We start from the raw sequence: 21,711 nt of genomic DNA, 5'->3' as shown, positions 1-21,711 counted from the left end.
CGATCCCAGGACCCTGGGATCATGATCTGAGCCAAAGGCAGAGGCTTTAACCCACTGAGCCACCCAGGCGCGCTTCAACCAATTTTAATAAAAGTACCTTTATTGCCATGAGAACAAGATGGTTATATGTCGCTCCATATATATGCAAACAAACAATGAATTTATATTCCTTCAGTCTATTTTTTCAATAAACCATAGATCCTTTATTCACAAGTCATTAGTTTGCCTACTATGTTTCTTTCCCACAAAATTTCTTCTCTGAATTTGCTGGTTTTTCTCTAGTAACTTCTTTCACACTCTCAAGTTCTTTAGCTATTTGTATTTATATACCCATTACACTCAATTTATTTTTTAAAAACTGCTTATTTGGGGGTGCTTGGGTGGCTCAGACGGTGAAATGTCTCCCTTTGACTCAGGTCCTGATCCCGCATCAGGCTTCCCGTTCAGTGGGAAGCCTGCTTCTCCCTCTCCCACTCTACTTATGTTTCCCCTCTGTGTCTCTGTCAAATAAATAAATTCTTAAAAGAAAAAAACCAAACTGCTTATTTTGAAGTAATTTTAGACTTACAAAAAAGCTGCAGATATAGTACAAGGAATCTCTGGATCCCCTTTACCTAGAATATCCCCCTCCCCCACAGTATCACTTGACCCTGGTTCAGTGCTCACTATCCGGGGCCTTGATGCAGTGCTGTTAATTACACCACAGCCCTTTCTCAGGGTTTGCCTTTGTCTTTTTTCCTGGCTTCGGATCCAATCCAGGACCCATGTCATATTTAGTCTTTCCAATTTATGGTAGTTCCTCTGCCTTTTTCTCTTTCTTTCATGACCATCACACCTTTTTTAATGACCTTGACACTTTTAAGGTATTACCAGTCCTTTATATTGTAAGTGGTCCCTCACACCCGGCTTCTCTGATGTTTCTGATGACTAAACGGAGCTCATGGATTTCTGGCAAGAATACCACAAAGATGACATTGTGTCCACCCCTGTGGTAGCAGAGGCTCGGGAGGTTCCGGACACGCCGTGTTGCCCATGGTGGTGACCTTGAGGGCCTGGTTAGGGAAGGGACTGCAATGATTGTCTATTGTGAAGTCGCTGCTTTTGTTGTTGTAATCTAGTAAGAACCTCGTGGGAGATGTTTTGAAACTATACAAATATCGTTTCCCATCCTGCCTTAACCCACTCATTTTAACATCAGTGGTTCTCACCTGCTCTGTGCTATCTTCCTCATTTCTTTAAATGTATTCATTAGAATTCTGAAAGGAAAAGACGTCCCTCTGCCTCACTCACTCACTCAGTTACAGACCTCGATGTGGAGTTGTGGATATGTATTTTATTCTCTGGGTCCTCATCCAGGACTATTGTTATTTATTTTGTTACTCAGGTTATCCCGGCTTTGGCCATTAGGAGCTCCTTTGGGTTCTCTTCTGTGTACTTCGGACATATCCCATCGTTTCAAGCGTGCTTCCTTGCTTTCTAACAGTACAGCACTTTCCCAGCTCATCTTGTGTTTTCCTTGCTGTAGTCCTGGACCAACCATTTCTCCAAGAAGCCCTGGTTCCTTCTTATTGGAGAATGATCTTAAAAACTAAGATCTGGGTGCTAGGTATGCTCCATGGCCATAGGGATCATGACCTTTGGGCCTTCTCAGCAGACAAGTATGTGTACCTATCCACAGGCACACACACGCCTGCATTCATGCTCTCTGTGTCTCTGAATGTTTGCACACATGTAAAGAAACAGGACTTCAGATCACCCTGAAACCTCCCAACTCCTGGTCAACAGCACAGACTTCATTCTAGCCCTTCCCTTCTCCTCACCTGTAACCTTCTGTGACAGTGACACACCTGCATCTTGTCACTCAAAATACATTTTTGTCCTCATCTAGAAGCCTGTGTTTTTCCTCTTTGGAAAGGGAGTATTTTATTTACCTAAAATGACTTGACTTTAAAAAACTCAACTCTACCCACTCGTACTGCTGACCCACACCCCTGTGAGACACAAACTTACAGGTCTTTTGTCTTTGGTTTGCAGCATAGAATCAAAATACCATTTTTCAGAGTCACTGAGGAAAACTCCTTCCTTTAGTGTGACTACGTTTTCTTTTGTAATATGGCTAGGTCCTTTGTTACTGTGTTTACCTTACATTTTGAGCACATATTTGTACACATCCCAGTCCTAGTTGATCTTGATGATTTATTTGGGGGGTGGGGGGTTGTAAAACACAACCATGGAGCCAGGAGTCAACAGTCAACCTCTGACACACAGGTATCTCTCACCTGTTCCTCGCAGTACCCCTTGCTTTTGGTCCTCACAGACAAACCTTGGGTAATGTTTTTAAAAGCACTGTCTTGGGCCTTGGAGCTTCTCTTTTCTTTGTGACACTATTTTTTTTTTTAATGTCTTTTTTTTTTTTTAAGATTTTTATTTATTTATTTGACAGACAGAGATCACAAGCAGCAGAGAGGTAGGCAGAGAGAGAGAGGAGAAAGCAGGCTCCCTGCGGAGCAGAGAGCCCGATGTGGGGCTCAATCCCAGAGCCCTGGGATCATGACCTGAGCCGAAGGCAGAGGCTTTAACCCCACTGAGCCACCCAGGTGCCCCATCTTTGTGACACTTTTAATTATGTATCTAGACATCAAATAAATATCTGAGACAAATCAGAAATCCCAAATGCCTAAGATGGTTTTTCAGCCTGCCCTCTAGGAGTAGTTACATGTCTGTCCCCTTTACTGGCAAAGCTCATCTCCGTCTGTGCTAGCCTGAGCTCACCATTCCTTTCTTTTCCTACCTGATAGAATTCTCACACTCCAGGGCGGCTCACTCCGTGGCCAGAGCTCTGACTGCCCCCCACACCCATTCTCCAACTTCTCTGTCGCTTCCGATTTCCTTGCTGGTTGCAGCACATCCTCATCCCTTCCATAGCAGCTCCCAGGAAACTGAGGTCCCCAGCCTTTGTCTTTCCTGCCTTCCCCTTCCCGTTCTCCACCCACGGCCACGGTCCTCACCAAGCTTTTCTGTCCGTAGGCTGCCAAGGCCGCCCTGGGTCTTTCTGGCCTGAACTTGGTGCAGACTCTTAGAGCCAATTCCAGTCCTACCGCCAAGGTAGAAGGCAGTCTTAGAGTTCAGAACCTACTTCTGGGAAGCTTTTGCCCCACGGTTTGGGTCTTCTCCCCCTTTGCCTTGGCACCTTGCATTTACCGACACTGACTTCTCAGTTGCTTCCTTGCCTGTCCGTCCAATGGGTTCGATGATCACTCCTTACAGGTAGGAGTCACGCAGTGCCTTTAATACAGTTTATCTTTACATACTTTATAGAGGGCCATGTTACCTACTAAACACTCTGTGATAAGCTCGCACTTCCACGGACAGAAGGAAGGAGGGAAAGCGAAGGCTTCCTTCTTGATTCCCTCACCCCTTCTGTGTTGTGTTTCTCTCGCAGACCTGAGCTCAGCCTTTGAAGAAGACAGTCACTGGGGAAATGTCACATGTATCGTAGCCAAAATTGTTGTATTTGTTTTTAAGGATCATTCCCTTCCTCTGTAGCAGAGAACATATATTACCCATAAAGTAATTAATTTCCCTTGACAGCTCTTTTTTTTAAATTAATAGCCCTTGCTTGGCAGCCTGTGTTTTTGGAAAGAGACAAAGTGAAATATTTAATAAAGACTGTAGTAAATGAAACCTTAGAATGTCAATTAACTCGATTTCCTTTAGGACATAATTTTTACTGCTTCCCCCCCCCCCAATAAGAAAGAAGGTTATTTATTCAGTAATAGAGTTTTCTTTCATAAAAAGTGTTCTGTGCAGAGTTCTGCCTTTTGCTTGGTCCTGGCATGAGTACGCCATCTGGATCTGTCATGGGGAAAAACAACCTTGGGCTTTGCTTTTGGTCTTTTGAGAAGAATATGAGACAAATCCTACTTTGTGGCAGTTTGTTTTGGAGAGGTGTTAACAAGCACTCAAGACAGCTTTCTTTGGGTGCCTTGAATTTATTCTTTTTTTTTTTTTTTTGTAGTTGTGTATTGTATTAAACTGAGAAACTAGAAGTCTATGCTATTTTCACATTTTTTTACTCTGAGAGTTTTCCAAATTTACTTCGCAACTAATGTGGGCAGTGGGGGAGGGAGAACACAAGTTTAACTCTTAAGGAACTAAAGAGGAACATTTTCTCTTAGCAAACAATAAAACAACAACATCATTGATGCAATTAGGGTAAATAGAGATAGAAGAATTATTAATAACTCAGGAAGGCAGGGTGTGATTTTGTTACATACAAGCTTCAACAAGTAACACCCCCTCAGGAAATGTTTAAGTAACTGAGGGGCACATTACAGTTTGAGATGTGGGAAGAATATTCCAGGTGCCTGCCTCAAAGCAGGAGATGGGCCATCACAGTACAGTTTGGAGAGCACTCTGTGTGCTCCTTGAATTCATGATACACAGGAGAGTGCATACACTTCCCCTGAAGTTGCAAAGTCTGACTTCATGACTGTTAAACAGTGAACTGTCACCCACGAAGCCATCCTGCTGGGTGAGACAAGGGAGGGACCCCGGGGCAACTCTCAAGGAAATAGTAAGACCTGATGCAGGCTAAAGAAAATACTCAAGTTTCCAAAAAGGACCAAAATGAGCTTTTAAGATGCTTTCCTAAAAATGTCTTTACGAATCACAAGTAAAGATGCTTACTTTCACTGGGCTGGCCGCTGCTTGTGCGGAGGAAGGAAGATATGTTTCTAATAAGCGAGGAGAGGCATTTTAGCACAGTGATGTCACCAGTTGGCTAGGGACCGAATTGCATTGCGTTTCTTTCTGTTATCAAGTCACATCAGGAGGCACTGTTTGTTCTGTGCCTCAGAGAAGCCCTCCGTCCAAACGTGCACAAAGCCCGAGTCGGAGGGCCCGCGTGGGGAGGGCGGCCGTCACTCCACATTTCAGCGTCAGGAAATCGCCGCTCTGGCTCGCGCAGGAGACGAGAGACAGCTGGCTCCCAGTGCACCCGCAGAATTTCCTTGAGCTCCAATTAGAGGCACTGTGGTAGACTGTAATCCGGCGCGTCTGGATAGTCCCACATGTGAAACCCCACTGTAAAGCAGTGCTCAGAAGCCAGGCAGAGGGGCGGCCGCCCTGGGAGCTGCGTCCGCTGAGCATGGCCTGGCCCGCGGGCCGCACGCTCCCCGCCCCGGCGCACTGCGCCGGCTTCTGAGGGCCCACCTCGGCCGCAGCAGGGGTGACTCTGGCTGCCTGTGGGGACGGACAGGGTGGCAGCTCCGAGCCTGCTGCCTGCTGCCCGCTCAGCGCCCACCATGCCCAACGGAATCAAGCCCGTCGAGGCGCTGGACTCGCTCTCCGCCGTCAGCTCTGCCTACCGCAGCGGCGGGCCGCCCGGCACCTGCAAGTACTGGATCCTCGACCTAGGTACCCCCGCGCCCCGCCCGTGCCCCCTCCAGCCTGCTTGCCCTCCGCCCGGGTCCCCCGGGGGCTGCCGGCGCTGCTGCTGCATGCTTTCAAACAAGCGGCTCATGCTGAAATGTGCTGCTGCCCGCCTGGGCCGGGGGTGCGGGGAACTGTTCGGTGGGGGGCTCTCGGAGTGGGTCGAGAAGCAGTCGTGTTGACTGACGGCTGGGCTCTGAGGCATTCTAATATCAGGGGACTGCTTTTGATTATGCTCTCTTTCTCGTAAACGGCATGTAAACAGCCTAATGTGATCGGTGCCACACGTCGCCTTCTTACGATGTCAGTTGGTCTCTTGTCTGTTCCAGGTTTAGTTGGGGGGAGGCACTGTCCCGCATCCATGTGTAGATTCTCTGGTTCCTTCTCCGAGGAACTGCGGCCCTATAATAAGATAGTGGAGAAGTGTGCTTCCCGCAGCCCCCCGCATGTGTTCAAGGGTGTGTGTGTGCCAGGCTCTGGCTTTACACACACAGTCAGGCTTAAGGCAAGAAAACGTGGTTCCTGCAAAGGTCATTTGAGAAGTCGGTAAGTTCCAACGCTGAGGAAAAGGCAAGAGGATACAAAAGAATGACGTGAGGGGAGGAACGAGGTCCGCGGGTCTCCACAGAACTGCCCAGTGGCGCTCCGGAGCAGGCTGGCTTTCCAATAGCCACTTTCCACATCTGTCCAGGGGGTGCAGCCATTAAAACGAGTCTCCCACGAGGCCGTCTCTGCCTTGCAGGCCGGGCTGGCTTCGGCCGGGATTTCGGGCCTGGCCTGGTGCACTCGAGAGCTTTGCCCCCACTATCTGACTGGCCATGACCCACACTGGTGCCTCAGAAGTGGGCATCTGGGGGACCACCCGGGGACCTGGTGAGACCTTCTGGAGATTTCCAGTTTACTGTGAGCTCAAGGGAGAAGGGATGAGGCGGAGGGACCCGCTGTTGCTGTTGGTGGAAAACAGCAAAAAGTGTGCGTTTAGCATCTGAGGGAAGCGACACTGTTTACTTGCTTGTTCATGAAATACCAGAAGAAGACAAGAAAATTACCTGCTTAGTGGGCCCTGGAAGAGATAATTGTTGGCTGCGTGAATATTGAATTTGTTGGTTCACACATTATTTTTTATAAATATTCTGTGTATTTTTGGTTGGCAAAGCTATCAAGACATTTCTAAGTCACCGAGCCTAACTTTTACCCCATTTGTGTTTGTTATGTTGTTTGAGAATGGCCTTCCTCTGTGGCGGTGTCCAGGCCGGGCGGGTCCAGTAGTAACACCGCATGCTCTGCGTTCTGCACTGGGTGGGTGGACAGACATGATCCATGAGTTCTCTTCAGTGATGGAAAGAATAGTGTTTGTAAAGGAGAGGAAACAGTTGGTAACCTCAAAAGTCTCATTTAAAATCTGAGCCACTGGATAGCTCTGGGTCTTAAGAAAATTACCTTATGTCTCTGAACCTCACTTCTTTGTCTGCATAATGGGAGTAAAAGTAGGGGGCCTCCCCGCAGTGTAGCCTAAGCATCACCAAAAGCTTAGACCAAAATATTTTAATGAGCGATTTTGCCAAGAGATAATGGATTTTAAAAAGACAGAGTATTCTTTTTATAGAGAGACTATGATTCCTAGCGTTATTTTAGTTCCTTAGAAATTCTTCTGAAGGGACATTATTTAACTTTTTTTTTTTTTTTAAAGATTTTATTTATTTATTTGACAGAGAACACAAGTAGGCAGAGAGGCAGGCAGAGAGAGAGGAGGAAGCAGGCTCTCTGCTGAGCAGAGAGCCCGATGCGGGACTCGATCCCAGGACCCTGAGATCATGACCTGAGCCGAAGGCAGCGGCTTAACCCACTGAGCCGCCCAGGCGCCCATTATTTAACTTTTTAAATACTGGAGCGAGTAACATTTTCATTTCCCCTAGACAGAGTTTTGTTCTGGCAGTTCTGAGACTATAATGGGAAGTCCAAGTGATGTTATCCATGCTGTCACCACAAAATTTTTAAGCTATCCCAAATTTGGAAGGAAATTCATGTCCCCTCGAATTTTGAATATTGAATTTGTTGGTTCAAATGGGAAGAAAAAATCCAATCTCTTCAGAGTTAAGAACAGATGAGAGAAAGCAAAATGGAACAGTCCATCTCTTCCCCAACCTTCGTAGCAATTCCAAGACAATTTTCAGAATGCCGTGTTATATCAGAGTGATATTTTAATACATTCTGATTCTACTTATTAAAATTGATTATGCAGAAATAGACATAAATCAGATTGAAAAAGAAAAATGCTTTTGAGTAATACCCAAAAAATAAACCCCGAAATACGTTAAAATAGCCCACAAACCTTAGAGAGCCCGCGAAGCTGTCCTTTAGAGCAATCTAGGGGTTCATTTATTGAAGCACCCTGGGGAAAGGGCTGTTTTTCTGCTTTCAGACATAGTCATTGAAGCATTCTCCTTCAAATGTGAATTAGTCTTGCTTGGAATAATCTTCATGAAAGCCCATTTCATGTGCAGACCTTGCCATTACCAATAACTTACACAGCCATAAACCTGGAGAGTTATACTGCAAAGCATTTGTTAGGAAAAGAACTCGAGTTTTATAGAACTATAAATTATCTTTTAAGACAGTTCCAGTGGGAGAGCCCAGTTACACTGATAAGATAGAGGAACTGTTGAATTTATGCTCATTCTGAACTAAGTATACCCTTTTGTAGGACACATGGAATCTATCCCAGTGCTTGTACATATTCTCCTACGGAAAAGAACAATGAGTGATCCTCCTTAACGTTAAACAGATGGACACACAGAGGGAACTGTGTGCCTTATCGTTCTCCTCGAAACTACTTCAAATCCTGTTTCTTTTTTGAAGAATGTGGATTCTCACCAGTGCAGCTTTTGTTTTTATAAATTAAAGGGAAACATTTGAAAGACTTAATGCAGGGAACGTACAGTGTGCACCTGTTCTGAAAGTGTGCACGTGGGCTCACAGCCCTGCCTGTGGCTCAGCAGGGGGGCCCGTGCACAGGACACCCCATTTCCTGTGAGGAAAGGAAAACCACCAAAGTGCTTAGCACAGCACTCTATTGTTTGAGCTACGACAGCCCTTTCACACAAGTTACTGTGCAAACTAAATTCTATCTCAAATCTCTTTTTTTTTTGCTCTTTAAGTATTTTTAAGTGAGTCAGAGTTTAAGACAGGATATGCACGACAATACAATGGGAATAGTGTTACTGTAGAAGTCCCGCCACCAGTGTTCCTGTCCTCCCCGACCCCTGCTGGTGTGACCTCAGCTAAATCCTTGTGCATCACACTCAACTGTGCTCTCCTCACCTTACACATGTATGCACACGCGCATGCACACACACACACACCTGCTTGCTGCTGCTATGGTTGTGTTCTCTAAAAACTACATTAAAGGCTCTTTTTTCTTCGTGAGATTAAAATACCTGCAATTTTAAAAATAACTTTGTTTTCTCACTTTTCACTGATCAAACACGTATTTAATTGTCTCTCGGAGCTTCTGGTGTTAGTTTCAGGGAACAAAAATCAAAACAGTGTGAACATACCGGATTTATATGTATTTCCAGCCAGAATGCAAAGAAACATAAAATTATTTGCCTTATGGAGGGTGAACATGAAATTTTGAAGTATTAACATTTTGCAGTTAATAAGAAAAATAGACTGAGAAGTTCCCTCGAAGCCCCAAGTTAGAAGCCTTCAATCAAAATGACCTTTCCTGGCTCTGGCATTCTTCCTCTTCTCTCGACAAGGAGCAGAGCCCTGCTCTTAGCTGTGATCTGTCTTTGGTATGTGCTCTTTCTAAGCATATTTCTTTAGCCCGACTTCAGGATGAACACAAATTTATGGGTTTTTATTCAGAAGAATTTCCTCCAGGTGCTCAAAGCTGGCCTCGTGGTCAGCAAGCAAGTCCATAAACCCAGGGTAGGCTGTCTGGGAGTGTGGGGGAAATGAGCCTGGAAATTAGTCCGTGGAGACTTCCCCCATTTCCTCTTCCTGCCTTGGAGGATGGGCTGGGGGCACTGGGGGAGGAGCCACAGCCCAGATGCTCCCAGTCAGTTCTGACAGCCCTCACATCCGACCGTACAAATACGAGCCCAAAACATACAGTTTCTCTGACACTCTATGGGAATAGGAAAAAAAAAAAAAAAAAAAGACAATTTACAGAAGGGGCAGCAGAGGGAAAGAAAACATTGGCAGATAACGTGTGGACACAGTTTCGTTTTATTCTAGTCTTTTTCCATGTGAAATGTTGCATATTTTACTCCTACTTTGAAAACTCAACTCTAAGAAACCTCCTCTGTCATATCTATTGTCCATTTTCTCAAATGCATCGCTGAGTAAGGTTTCTCTTGTTACTTCTTGTTAAAATAAAGAACAAGTCACACCGTCCCGAAAACAGACCTACACCTGGCAGCATGATAGGACCAGAGTTGTTCTGTGCAAGGACAGAGTCCGGAACCCGAAGACCACCCCCTCCCGCCTCCATCTCTTGAAGTCGCAGGGGTCTGGTCCGCAGTGGCCCTGTGGCCCAGAAGCACACCAGAGGGAGGGAGTCTTTAATAACAAGGAGGGAATGTGCCTATTGGGACGTGGAGCTAAACACTGAACATTCTCCCTTTGTCTCTCTGCAGCTAGGAGAAAGCCAGCACACGGCGCCCGCCCCCGCCGGCCTCTGCGCCCCACGCGGAGGCCGGCTGCTCACTTCCTACCCTTGCCTCCTCCTGGTCTGTGGCTGTGCCATTCTGTCGCACGGGGCGCTAATTAACGCCAAGGACAGGATTTGTGCCATTAATTGGCGTTCATAGCAGAGGCGTTCTTTTCATTCCCTTTGTCTCCGCGCTGGCTTTTGTTCCCTCCTGGAGTAACTCCAGGCCTCCCCCCTTCCTTCCCTCCTTCTCTCCCTGTGCTTGCCCCTCCCTCAGAGCAGGCCGGGGGAGGCGCGGGCATCCTTAGAAAGCGGCCTGTCCTGGGCTCCGGGGCTTCTCCTGAGGGGGTTTCGCCTCCAGTGCTGGCTCCGTGAACAGCTCCAAGTAGAGTCGCCCTGACCCTCTTTTCTTTGTGTTTTTTTACTTTTGTCATTGTTCTGCTATGTAACATCCGAGGACGAGAGTGGGCAGTTTTCAAGAAATTACAGACTGGTCATGTAAAAACTAAAATTCAGTGCCATTCAGTTCTTGTAGCGCGGTGGTGGGGTGGGGTGTCCTAAAATCAGATTAAAGTTTGGCATTGCAGCCCCTAAACCCTTTGTGTGCTTGGTGGTGGGTGGGAACAACGGGACTGCTACCCACACACCTTGGGCTTTTGGCCTCTTCCACTGTGGTTAACGTTTTAATCCCAGTTCTCAAGTGCTTAGCTTTAAGTTAGAGCAGCATTTTGCCTTTGGTAGACATATTACTAAAATATAATTGTGAAAGAGATTCCTAACTGGTTAGGGCTTTTTGTTTTCTTTATTCTTTTTTTGAACCAAATGACCAGGGACCCTAAAATATAATGTACTAGATATTTGCTTTGTGGTTTGAGGGGGGAAGCCATCCATTTCCTCATTCTCCACGGCTGTAACTCTTTCCGAACTAATACTCCGTGCCCCTAGAGGCCGGGGCTTCAGCTAACCTGCTGCGTACAGGACGTGAAGAGTGATACCGCTTGGCAAGCTCACTGCAGAACATTCCAAGGCTGGGTGGTTTTTTTTCTTCTTAATTCTATGTAAAATTCAGTATACAGTTATGAAATGAGTTATGTGGCTCTATGAAAACATAAGTCTGCGTGGTTTATAGCATATTTTGGTTGGGTATGTTCTTAGGCAATTCATTTTCTAGAGTGTAGGAAAAAGGCTTTTGAATGTTGGCATTCTGGATCCAGTCTTAATTAAAAATAATAGATTTGTGTATGAATGAGGAGAACTCTGTTAGCGCCTGACACAAATCAGTCATGTAGTTTAAACCACTAACTACAGAATGTTCTTTTAAACCATTTTGCATGGGAGTATCTTTGTGTACCTCCCGCTTCATTTAGAGACATTTTCAACTTTAAGGAAATCTACAAATTGCCCCCTAAGAAAATCTTCGGTTTCTTCTGTAAGAAGGTAGGCTGATTTATTTCATTTTTTTTTTTTACCAATAACTAATCAGACATTAACCAAAAACATAACCTTCATCATGAAGAATACAGAACAAGTAAGCTTCCTTCAAATAAGGGTAGGTCTTTTCACTGCTAACACTTTGTGTTGAATTTCAGGAACGGTTATGCCCACAGGATAAACATGCATGTTTTTAGCAGTCTTTGAACCTCTGAAAGGCAGGATCAGACAAAGGGAATGTTATGTGAGCATCACAGAATTGTTTATTTCCCCCGAAATTAACTTTCTATTCCCTTAAATGATGATTATCTGTTCAGGGCAATAATAAATGCTGTATTGCCCTGGGAATAGCTTCCCAAATGAAGAAATTAAGAATCAAGAACCCATTATTTTATCTCAGAGAAAAACCTCATTATCCCTAAAAACTACACTAAATACTAAGTAATCTAGTAAACACACGGTATTTGTGTTTGTAATAATCTTTCTTTGTGTAAGTGGTATTCATCTTAAGTAAGCTTGTGGAAAGAACAGCCATTTGACTTTTGGGGAACACAGAGGTTCTCAGCTTCTGAAAAAGCCAAACAGATAGAGGAGCATTCAGAAGTTTTCCTGCTGCTGAGCTGTCAGCAGACCAGGGCCGAGGGCAGCATGCCCCAGGATGTCACTGATGGACCCCGTGGTGGTGCTGGGCGGCTGTACATGTACCACGTGCAGGGCCCTCTCCTGCAGACCCTCCACGGGAGCAGCCTGGCCTGGAGCTTTACAGCTTCTGTTCACTGGTGTGGAGAGAGCAGTAGAACCTGGGGAGGGGTCAGAGGCCCCTCTGTGCCCAGGACTTCACATGGAGCTGCATGGTTGGGGCCAGTATGGGCAGTGGGGCCACTCAGTGGCTGGAGAACTTTCCAAGTGAGCGCCGAGGCTACACCACATTTCATTCTATTTCCCAGCCGATGTGTGCTGGAGAGCCACGTAGCTCATACATCAGGAGTGTGGGGACAGGCCAGAGGGTGTCAGAAAACTCTGGTAGACATAAATGCATAAATGTCTGCAGCTTGCAGGATTTGTGTGTGTGTTTCCAGTCTCGCTTTTATGCAGTTTTTTCAAATAACTGTCTTTTCTTCCACCCAGCAAGGATATCTTTAAACATCTGCTTTTGTCCTTGTGTAAAAGTCAGGAATGAGCCCAAATACCCTGTCATCACTGGCAAGATAGATCCTTGGGGATTTCTTTTCCCTTTGTGACACTTTAGGCTTTTGGTTGCAGGAAAGCCTGCTGTTCATCTCTCAGAAACATATATTTCCAGGGATAACTTGCATAAGAGGCAAAGAAAATGTCCCTGTTATCCAGAGAAAACAGGAATATGGGCTAGAAGCTTTCTTCCAGCAAAGCCAGTGTTTGTCCTAGGCAGAGGAGGTTCACGAAGAAATATGCCCCAATATAAAAGTGGGCTTGAAAACGAAGACAAGAACTCTCTGACACTGTGGTTGAGTTTTGTAACAGTCTGGTTTTCCATGTGTGGATGTCTGCATCAGGTGAGCCGTCGGTCCACATGTGCCCGGTTCTCCGCCACCACCCTGGAAGCGGGGGGGAGTCGGACCAGCAAGGCACAGCATAGCATTCCACCTTTACCATCACTACGCTGCCTCCTGCCAGTGTCCTGGTCTCAAGCTAGGACGGCTGCCTAGCTCACCTCTTCCTAGAAGCCAGCAGCCTGGGGATGAACTGTCACCAGCCACAGATCTACTTGTCCCTAGAGAATTCCTCATCCAGCCAATGAGCCAGAGCCTTTTTTGTTCAGGGCACGGATAACGCCATTCACTAGATTTGTGTTAAATTCCTAACACTGATCCAGACTAATCCAGCCTTTGTGTTCTCCACTATCAAAAATGACTCCTATGATTGCATTTCTGAGGTGTTTTCAAATTTCCCCTTGGCAGTATGTGATATCCTGTTCATCTGATTAGCCAAGCAAAGGATTATGCCATCTGCTTTCATTTTTACTGAATTTCTTCAGGTTTCCTTATTGGAAATTCAATGTTGAAATTCACGTGGAGAAAGATCTTTAAGATGAGATGCTTTTCCTGACTAGAAGTTCTGACAGGTTAGCATTCCCCTCCCAAGAATGAATTCAAGGGAAAATGATGCTTGCAGTTCTGCATTTGTTGAAACAGCCACATTTTCAAGTGATTGTGTAATCTTTTAAGGGTTTTCAGAAAGAGCACTTTGAGATTTCTCTAAGAGTCAAAAGAGCAAAACTTGCACGTGCAACTTCCATTTGCATGTCTGTCTGGTTAGATAGAGGTTACAAACCTTGTGTCTCTCATGTTCCGCGTGCTCTGTGGTGGTGAGAAGCCACTCAGTTTTCATGGTGTGACTCCCTAAGCCCAGGAAAGGGACACTATGCTTTCTGTCCCCACTATCCATCTCTTTCAACCTCCACCAAGAGAAAGGTTGGAGAGATTGTTTCTCTTCCAGGCCAGTTGTTTCTAGTTGGGTCGGCAGTGTATGAACTGATGCCAGGATTACATTGTGTCCTTCCATTCAGGGGTCCCCTGAGGTGGGCTGCTAGTGAACACTAGTGTCAATTCGTGGACAGCGGCTGCACAGGAAAAGGCGAATGTGCTGGTCATAGATGTACATTTTCTCAGGCAGCAAAGACCATGTGTTCTTCATTACAGTGCTATGCCGGACCTCTGGGTGAATCTAGGGATTATTTTAAAAAAGCAAAAAACAAACAACTCGGGAATTTAATCTTTCTCTTCATGTTTTCTGTGTTTACCTCATCTTTAAAAGCAAATACAGAGCCCACATTGTAGCATTAAGGACTCCCCTTGCAAATTTGCTTCTAATGTTCTTGCCACTTTTTTCACTCATCATCATTCTGCAAACTCTCGTGCTGCTTGGTACCTCTGCACAGCTTCTAAAAGCTTCTAACTTTTTAAAAATGATTATTTCCTGTGTTAACGTGAATTTGTGTGACAGTTTCAAGCCAGAGTGAAGCCCGGGAAATGCAGGACACCGGACCATGGCGGGTGGAGGGCAGCAGGTAACCGACTGAGGCGGGGCGCCCGGGGTATGTCTCAGCCCCTGAGGTGTCATTACTGCTGCTGAATCACACACGAGATGAGTGAAACACAGTTAAGAGTGAGGTAACTAGAACGAAAAAGAAGTCAATCAAGAGAAATTTTCAGATACTTACAAATAGAATATAGACTTAAGTTTGGAAATACAAAAATACTTGCTCCAGTATACCGAACCACCAGAAGTATAACCGTATCCTGGGGCCAGTCAGTTTCCCCTTCGTTATGTGAAGCTCCCCCCAATAACACCCCAGACTCGTCTCTCTCAAGTCTCATTGTCGTAAATTAACACGCTTCACCTGTGGAGGTCATTGTAGTCACTGTGTGACACAAAGAGAGGATGCGATCCCTAGAAACGCATCTGGGGGAGTAATTTACTGATTAGCTCACTTTTTATGATCTTCAAGAGGATTTCTAGTACATTATGACCTTTTTATCCCCCCATTCCAAAAAGCTATTACCTTGATTCCACAAAGCAAGGAATTAAAAGCCAGTTTGATAAGTATAGAGATGACATCATTTATTGTGAAAATTTCTCTCTGGAATATTTGAACCACCCAGTCAGCAGCCATAAGCAAGCAACTTTTTCTTTGCTCCATGATCAAGTAAATTTTAGATCTGATTTTCCATACATTGTGACCTTCCTGGTATGGTACAACAATTTCCTAATTTAAACTGTGATTTGCTGCATTGAATTCTTGACAAGAGGTTTGAGAACCTGACGAAGACCAAATGCACCTGATTAAACGCTGCCCAGTCTGGTCAGAAACAGTCTGAGGGGATTATTTTTAGATATGAGGTGCACCTGCCCCAAAGTGTCCTTGACTTATCTTCCTTTAGCACATAATCTGTCTCTAGCAATAGCTACTAAGTAAACATGGCTTCACTTCCTCATCACTAGAATCAGAAGTTAGCAGTTTGCCCTGGGAGGGCGCTGAGCTCCAAGCTGGGCTGATTCTGGTTAGAGGCTGGATCAAGACCTCACATGGCCTTGTCCACCGGACAGGGATTCTCAAGCACGTACAGTGGACAGAAAGATGGGAATATCTTCCTTCGAAATGAGCTACAGTTATTCTGGGACACTCAGTGCAGGAGAATTTGAAATGTGAGCTATTTCAATAACTGGTTATTGGAGAGTCTGCCAAGATTGAGGGTACACATCTGTGTGGGGGTCATGCGTCATTAGACGTCTGTCAGCGCCAGTCCCATGTGCGCATGTTTGGAGGACATTATGTGGGGTGAGGGGCGCATGTCTCTGCATATGGGCCGCATGCGGTGAGGGGCTGCGGCCCCGGCCACCTGGAGAGGTGAGGCCTTCACTGTCCCAGCTGTCCCTTCCTCCCATGCCTGGCCCCGGGGTGCCTCCCTTACCCCCACTTGCCTCCTTCTGCAAGTTCTGTTTGTGTGCACAGGTGGGAGCCCTGCCTCCTGTGTGTGTCAGACTGTGATTTTACAAAGACCGAGCTTGTTCCTGTCCTCCCAGCAGCCTGGGGAGGACTCACTGTCACTCCACCCTCAGAAAACTGAAGGACTTGAATGGTACCCAGCCCAGGACCTGGCGGGACAGGACTAGGCCCCGGGCCCGTGGGGTTTGAATGAATATGCATCCGGAGAGGACTTGTTTGAGGGTAAAGCAGGCTTAAACGCTGCAGAGACGGGGGGAACAGACAGCACACCCCTGCCTTCTTAGAGCCACGTGCCGTGGGGACAGAGAAGGAAGAAAGGCAGCAGGAGTGCCGCAAGGGGATGCCGGGGTGTTGTTGGAATGTTTTCCACTCCAGGGGCTGAAGTTCTTCGTTCTGTACCCGGGCGCGCTCAGCACTGTGGGATTATAAACATCCTGAGACGTCCTGCCGTTGTCGAGCAGGGACACGGCCTAAATGAAATGTGAAACTCCTTACTCTGCAGCGAGCAGGATATGATCCTTTCTCCTTTTCTCCTTACATTAAAAAAAGTGCTTTATTAATCACAGATGTCCCAGAGTTAGTGCCTGAAACGAAAAGGTGATTCATCTTCCCCCGGTCTCGGTGTTCTGTGCGCTCACAGGGGGCGACTCCTTCCTACACTCCTGCCTTCCCTCCTTTCTTGAGCTTCTTCCCTTTTTTTAAGAAATCTAGTGTGCACGCTCTGTGAACTCTGACCTTAGCAAAGAAGCCGTCTATGTGGGCTTGGTTTCCCCCTCAAAATAAGGGGATAAACCTGAATTGATTTCCTCTCTTAGGCTTTAGGCAGGCCACAAATGGTTTTCTCGTGTACACAATCAAGGGCCTTTTTTAAAAGACTGCGATGGGCTGATAGCCTCTCCTTACACTGCTTTTTCTTCTTCATACAGGACAAGTTTTTTAAAAACAAATGGGAAGAAAATGAAGTAACCCACCTGGGCGCCTTCATAAATCCTTCATCTCAAAATGATTTTGAGGACGTCCTGGTCACCACATGAGGCTTGTGATTACCAAGATGATTACATTGAGTCCCCGTTTTCTGGGTGCTCATAGGACCATAAATACAGTGTAGCAGGAAGTTGTGTAGTACTGAGGAGTCTTGGAGAAAGTCACCTCTAGCATCCTACCTTTGTAAATAGCACTTTACAGTTTGTAAAGCTCATTCACCCCATTATTTCATACAATCCTATGATAGCCCTGTGAGATGAGGAAATCCAGATGTCAGAATGTTGGCCTGGGGTCATGGCTGTTGAGTAGGAGAGCCAGACTTGGGCTGAGACCCTTTGACGAGTCTAGAATTCCTTCTGTCACATAATTGATCCTCCCTCTGACCTTTGAATTGGTGGAGTTTCCCTAAAAAGAGGAACGACATCCCCAAACCAGACATGATGTGACTGGAGCCATTCTGGGGGCTGGGAAGGCCGGGGATGGGGTGAGAAAGCAGCAGTACTGAGCGTTGGGTCTTTTTCTATTCCAAGAAGTTAGGAGTTGAGGGGAAGGCAAGAGACACCAATGAAGGTGGAAACAGGAACAGACATGGTTTCTCTGAGTGACAAATGAGTTTCCATCCTATTTCTCAGGTCGGTTCACTCCTGAACCCTCTTTCAGTCCCCTGGCCCCCACCAAGACAGCAGCCTCTCTACCTTGTGAGGAAGCATCACATAGAGCAGATCGTTACGAGAATAGCCTCAGTCCACTCTGAACTAACCGTCTTGTGAGTAAGTGATTTACAGACTCGTGAACTTGGCCAAGACTAGATGTTACTTGGAGCTCCCCTTACAACTGAGGAGGATATATGCCACCAAGTCAGGACATGACCATTCATTGCGGTCAGCTTAAGTTATCAGGCAATATACTTAGTCGGGGAGCTAGCCCATAACCGGCAGTCGCCTTGCTCTCCCAACCATTTGTCATTTATTCAGCATATACTTAACTTACTCATCACCAAGGATGTGCTAGACATCCTGCCGGCAGCTGGGCACATAGTTGTAAACACACCAGACCCAGCGCCCACCCACATGAAGCCTGGAGTCTGAGGTCACAGTTGGCTTCCTGTCTTGACAGGTACCCAGCTGGGAAAGTACCGGCAGAAGATGCTTATACAGAGCTGGGGCCATAGGGCCTCCACCTGCAGATGACTCGTGTCACTGGCCTGAGCCGTCCTCGCTCTAATCCAGAGCAGGTGGACTTTTGGAGAAAGGGGGCCTGGCCACACAGTGCTTATACCTGGGCAGGACATGACTCTGCATATCACAGACACCAGGAACTCCCCTGGGAAAGTCACCTATGTGCAGACAAGTAATTTAAGGTCTTCCCAAGGAGACTTTTAAGCTCTGTGTTTGTTTTGTGACTTACCCTTACCTGGTGCCCAATAGCTTTAGAGACCTTAGTTCCACTAAGTACCATTAGGACATGTTTAATTTCAGATTTGCAGCAGAGCAGTTGGTCTAGTGGTTAAAGTCTCTTCTTCACTTAACTTTAAAAAAAAAAAAAAAAGCAGCTCTTTATTTCATTCTATTAATGAGTATACTAGGTTTAAATAATTTTTAAGTTTTTAAATTTCTGATTTACGCATTATATTGCAATCCAGTGAAGACCATAAAATGGGCTGTTAGCATCCATTGATTTGGGCAAAGAAGTTTGTGTATTATAAAACAACAATTTGTTGTTTTTCTCAAAGAGTATCAAACCAGTGAAGAATTGAGCATTAATTACTATTAAAGACGGAAGTGGACAGAGAAGGGATTCATCTATTTTGCTTTTGGTTTTGGTCATTTTTTTTATTGCTAATCACCAGAATTGGGACCGACATGTCAGACGTGCACTAGACAAAGTATCTGCTAATCCTAGAGACAGATGAAGAAAATTTCCCTCTACCTTTACACACTCCTGAAATGACATTGTTTTCCGACATTGTGTAGGGGAGGCAGACTGGCCCAGTCAGTAGAGCGTGTGACTCTTGACCTCTGGGTTGTGAATTCAGGCCTCTCGTGGGTACTCAGATTACTTAAAAACAACAACAACTAAAACAATGCACTTAAAATTCAATACAGTTTTCTTCTTAGTTTGTAATTACTCCTAGATTTTTCTAAGGTCTGAATATTCCAGTAAAGTGAAACAGTGTCATTAAGTGGTTTGATAAACCACTTCCTGAGAGCACCTCAGGAAGAGAACTGCTCTCCCCTTCAGAACTGCATTCATCACAGGTGAACTCTGGCCTTGGGCAGCTCTTTCTCTTTCCTGGGTCTGGGAGGGTACATCCAGGCCACGGCCATGTTTATCTTCCCTGACCTGCCAGATAAAGAGGAACTCTGTTTTGAACCTACTTCCAGTGCAAAGAACCAAACCCAGTGCAGCTGAGCCCACAGAGAGAAGCTAGAAAATGCTATCTCCTGTTGTTCTTTCTGAGCCATTCTTACAACCAACCGTCAGCTCCTCTCCGAGCAAGGCTAGAATGTCCTGGGAGCGATCCTTTTTAGGCCAGTCGGGTTGCACAAAGCGTTCCTGATGCCTCCTGAGGCCTGCTGGGTCTGGTGACCGGAGGAGAGGTCCTTATGCTTCAGGGGACTGTTCTGCGTTCCCACCCACCATGCTCTCGTCCACTTCCTGGTGGCCCTGTGGCTTTGGTGGACAGAGCCTGTCAGAATTCCAGTGGGTGTCTAGGAATCCTCCTAAGATTCACTTGGTGTGCTCACTGCCCTCATGCCACATTCCCTCCAGTTCTCACTTCTGGGCACGGAACGCAGGTGAGGTTCTTACGTGGGCTCAGGTCATGCTCCCTGTTACTCGTCATGGGCAAGGATTCTGCTTAGGAAAGTGAAGACCTGGCATTGATTCGGTCGTATTGCAGTAAGTTGGCCTCAATCTCTTTCCTGCCCTCTTGGCTCACCCAAGGCGCAGCTCGTCAGAGGTTGGCCAGCCCAGGGTGTGTCCAGCTGTGTGCCACCTCCACAGCCCTTTGTTCGGTGTCATTATCCAGCGGGACAAATATACATCAAAGACATGATTGTCCTTCAAATCTGGGTGATGATTCAGCTTCCTCTACATCTTGAGGCTGGGATTTCTGATGTTTCTGTTTGATACATAGTAGGTGCCTACTGTATGCCAGGCACCGTGGCAGGCCTGGGGAATACCTCACATAACAGCCGATGAGGCCCCTGCCTTCGTGGAACTGCCATTCTCGTGATCTGCCTACGTGAGTTACTCGAGCCTAGCTCGTTCGAAGGCCGCTTCCGTGCTCCCTCGTCATGAAACCTTCTGTGATCCTTCCACTAGGTTCCCCTTCTTCTCAGCCTCCCACAGGATTTGTACTCGCTTACATTGTGTGTCATATTCTGGCCTAATAGTTATGTGGTCCTAGAAAGCACTATATGGTGGACATCATGGGTGAAGGAATGTTTTATTCCTCTGTGTTCAGTGGCAGGTAAGGGCTTGGCTCTGGATCCCAGCACAGTAAATGGCTGAGAAACGTCACCTGCTGTGGCTAGCACAGATTCTTGCTGAGAGCTGGAACTTAAAACACTTCAGTTAGTTATCATTTGGTACATAGATTACCCAGACCTTCCCCTTCTTTTTGTCTTTCTTGTCCCTCCACAAGAGTTCCTGAGGCACTGTTTCCCTGTTTGCCCTTCATCCTAAATCCGCACCTGAGGAGGTTTCTAGGAAGTCCTCACAGTGTGCGTGTTGCCACCTTAATGGTTTCATGCTCTTCTTCCTCTCCAGACAGTACCTAAGGAAAAGGGGAGTGACATGGAAGGCTGGCAGGGACTCTCATTTTAAAATAAAGTTAAAGAAACGAATGGGTATATGTACACACATTCATATGTGTATATATACACACAGATGAAAAAAAAAAGATTTTTACTCTTTAACAAAATGCTACATCTGTATTGACTGGTCTTGAAACCAAAGTCTAGTTCTGAGAAAATGTAGATTTTTAAGAATGAGTGATCCTGATTGAAATGTGTCATCTGTTTATGGAAGATTGTACACTCTACCTGCGCAAGGCTTCGCCCAGGGCAGGCATGGGACAGCAGTGAGACCTGGATCTGCCGTCTCATTCTGGTGTCTGGAGCATAAGTGGGAAACTGCTGTTGACTCTCCTACATATAATCACAGGATTGGGGGGATTAGCGCTTCTGCTTTGTAACCACAGCAAACGATGGTCTCCGGTGCCACAGACGTGGATAAAGGGAACACAGGGGTCTGTAGGATAGGATCTTCTCAAAGATTAATTTTAATATTTTTAAGGCCTCAAAAGATTTAAGAAAATAACAAGCATAGCGATGATCTCATTCCATTTCTTGAAGTGTAAAGTGTTTTATTCCATTCCACTGTAGTGACACCCTAGAGTCAAGTGCTCAGGAGAGGGCCAGGCAGTGTCCAAGGTCACCAGGTTTCTATTTGTAAAATAAAACCTCATAACTACATGGATTTGGTGAGCACCACAGTTTCCTAAGCTTTTCTTCTTTTTTCTTTCTCCTAAAGAATCAGCACTTCAGGGTTGACTAGATTTTGAGATCCAGTAAAAAGATTTGTTTGGATATATTTTCTGTAAAGCATTTTGGTTATTTGAGGAAGGCTTCCCCTCACATTTCTTTTAAAAATGTGTTATTGTTTTTGTAAATTGCTGCTGACATTTACCTCCATGCAAAGTCACTTAAAGGCT

General features: G+C 45.9%; 1 protein-coding gene across 3 annotated transcripts in view; it reads left to right on the top strand.

Annotated features, from left to right (window-relative positions):
• The window catches only part of TRIO (trio Rho guanine nucleotide exchange factor), a 224,702-nt gene that overhangs the window by 161,059 nt on the left and 41,932 nt on the right, over positions 1-21,711 (top strand). The gene's annotated exons all lie outside the window — the stretch shown is intronic.

The sequence above is a fragment of the Mustela erminea genome, chromosome 3 (assembly GCF_009829155.1).
Source record: "Mustela erminea isolate mMusErm1 chromosome 3, mMusErm1.Pri, whole genome shotgun sequence".
Lineage (NCBI taxonomy): Eukaryota > Metazoa > Chordata > Mammalia > Carnivora > Mustelidae > Mustela > Mustela erminea.
Note: the sequence above shows the minus strand (reverse complement) of the source record. Positions and strands in the feature narration are given on the sequence as shown.